The 2,416-nt window shown below is 36.0% G+C and overlaps 1 non-coding gene across 1 annotated transcript; it reads left to right on the top strand.

Moving 5' to 3' along the window:
- Nucleotides 1-291: 291 nt before the first annotated feature.
- LOC141680009 (small nucleolar RNA R71) lies at nt 292-399 on the top strand. Its single transcript, XR_012558225.1, has one exon. It is a non-coding gene; the product is annotated as a small nucleolar RNA R71 (small nucleolar RNA).
- The last annotated feature ends 2,017 nt before the right edge of the window (nt 400-2,416 follow it).

The following is a 2,416-nucleotide window of genomic DNA, read 5'->3' as shown; positions in this document are numbered from 1 at the left end:
CCGGTTATCTGATTTACACTATAGTTAGCCAGAGAATCAGTCTTCATAGACAACGCCTTTAGTTGAGTAGTGATAGCCGTAGCTGTATCCACTTCAAGAACTTCTGCTACCTTGCCCTGTGGCAATATCTGGGTTGGATACCGATATTCATTAGCAGCCATCAGTTCAATTAGCTCATAAGCTTCATGACAACTCTTAGCCCATAAGGCTCTACCTGATGCTACATCGAGCATGAGTCTTGACTGTGCTCCTAAACCGTTATAGAATCAATTGATGATCATCCAATTAGGCATTCCATGATGAGGACACTTCCTAAGAATCTCCTTATACCGCTCCCAAGCTTGACCTAGCGATTCCCCTGATTGCTGCGCAAACTGAGTAAGATTCTTGATTGCAGCTGTCTTCGCCATAGGGAAGAATTTAGTAAGAAACTTCTGAGCAAGATCCTCCCAAGTAGTGATAGAACCTGCTGGTAGAGAATGTAACCAACACTTAGCTTCATCCCTCAGAGAGAATGGGAAATGCCTTAGCATTTCGATGAAATATTGTTGAACTTGAAAGTATCGTATGTGCATGTTGGGATCTTTCGTTGGAGAACCCCCAAACTGGATTGAATTCTGCACCATTTAAATCATGCTAGACTTGATTTCAAAGGTATTAGAAGTAATGGATGGTCTGACAATGCTAGACTGAATGTTATTAATCTTTGGTTGAGAATAATCCATCAAAGGTTTTATATCTGCTGCTAATTCTCCCATTGCAATAAAAACTAGAGTACCTGAAATACACGACTAAAGTAAACCTTGTAAGAAAATAATTCGAGTCAGTAAAATTTAACGACCACCGATGACAAGCATATAAACTAAATTTAACACCGAGTCCCCGGCAACGGTGCCAAAAACTTGTTGGGGCGAAAACACGCGCTAAAATTACACGCAAGTATACGCGTTTGCAAGTAGTATAAGATAAAAATTAGATTCGTAACCATATAGACTCTTTTTTGTTAACTTAAGATTATGCACTTATGCAACAATGGTATGGCTATCGCTCAATGCTAAGACAATAACAAGTTGAGAAGTTTATAACTAAGATTAAACTAACATGCAATTAACTAAGAATAAAAGTGATTGAATTAACTATATGAGACAAACATGGGATTCTAACTTCATTAAATACTTCATTCAAAGTCATTGTTCTTAACCTTAGCATGCAATGGTGATGACAATAAATCAGATAATATGAAACTAGTAAATGCCAACATTCGTTGTACGAATACCCTATTACTAGACATCCACAAAAGATATAGAAGCTGAATAGACACCAATTATGTTGATAACCTATATGTCTATAGAATTTGACAACATAAAGGTTTAATGAACAAGTTATCTATCATGATTACATAGGGCAAGTAAGATGGTTAAAATTACCTATGAATCATGCATAATAAATACATGAACTTATGCTAGCATGATAAGTTCTAAATCTCTATATTCATTATCACTTCAATAGAGATTAACAAACTATCTTATATGTTCGCGACACGCATAAGACGAATACGCACAACCAATACTAGGATATCATACAATCACCACACACTTAGGTATCAAAATAATTAACTATAGAAATCCATAAGTAAACCCGTTAGAACCCCATGACAACGATTAGTTCATAACCAAACTCATCGTCACCATGGGTTCCAATGAAAGCATGGTAAATAAACTAAGATAATCTAGATCTGAAATAACTGAATAATAATAACAAGGTACGTTAACAAGTGTATTGGGTTCAAACAACAAAGAAATCAAGCATCCAAGATTACAACTTAAGCAAAAAATCACAAGTAAATACAAGATCTTCTTCTCCTTCGTTGTATTATGCTATTAGGTCTTCTTGCTGCTATCTCCTTGCTCTTCTATATGAAAAACGTCTTTTAAAAGTATTTAAATACTATCCCAACAGATCAGGAGTCCAGCAAATCAATCTTATAACAGAATCAGGATTTCTGAAATTCGACATAGCGCGGCCGCCCTCAAATCTAGCGCGACCGCCCTGACCTTCTGGAAATTCTAATTTTTCTTATTTCCTTGACTTCAATTGCTGGTTTCTTTCGTGCTAACTCCCGAGGCTCCATCCTAACACCCTTTTAGCATAAAAATAATGTAAAATCTATTCCTTCTTCCAAATATACCCTGAAATGCAAAAAAAAAATACAAAATCACATCAAAAACACAAATAACTTGAGTACAAATCACCAATTCCAGCCTTTATGAAGCGTTCTAAGTGGATATAAATTCCACTTATCAAAGGCATCATAGTATTAGTGATGGAAAGTGGGTGTTTTGCATATATGACTGGAAACAAGACCTTGTTATAAGAATATGATAAGAATGTTGGCCCAATGGTCTGCTATGGGGAT

Source organism: Apium graveolens, chromosome 1 (assembly GCF_009905375.1).
Source record: "Apium graveolens cultivar Ventura chromosome 1, ASM990537v1, whole genome shotgun sequence".
NCBI lineage: Eukaryota > Viridiplantae > Streptophyta > Magnoliopsida > Apiales > Apiaceae > Apium > Apium graveolens.
This window is presented reverse-complemented; position numbering and strand designations above follow the sequence as displayed.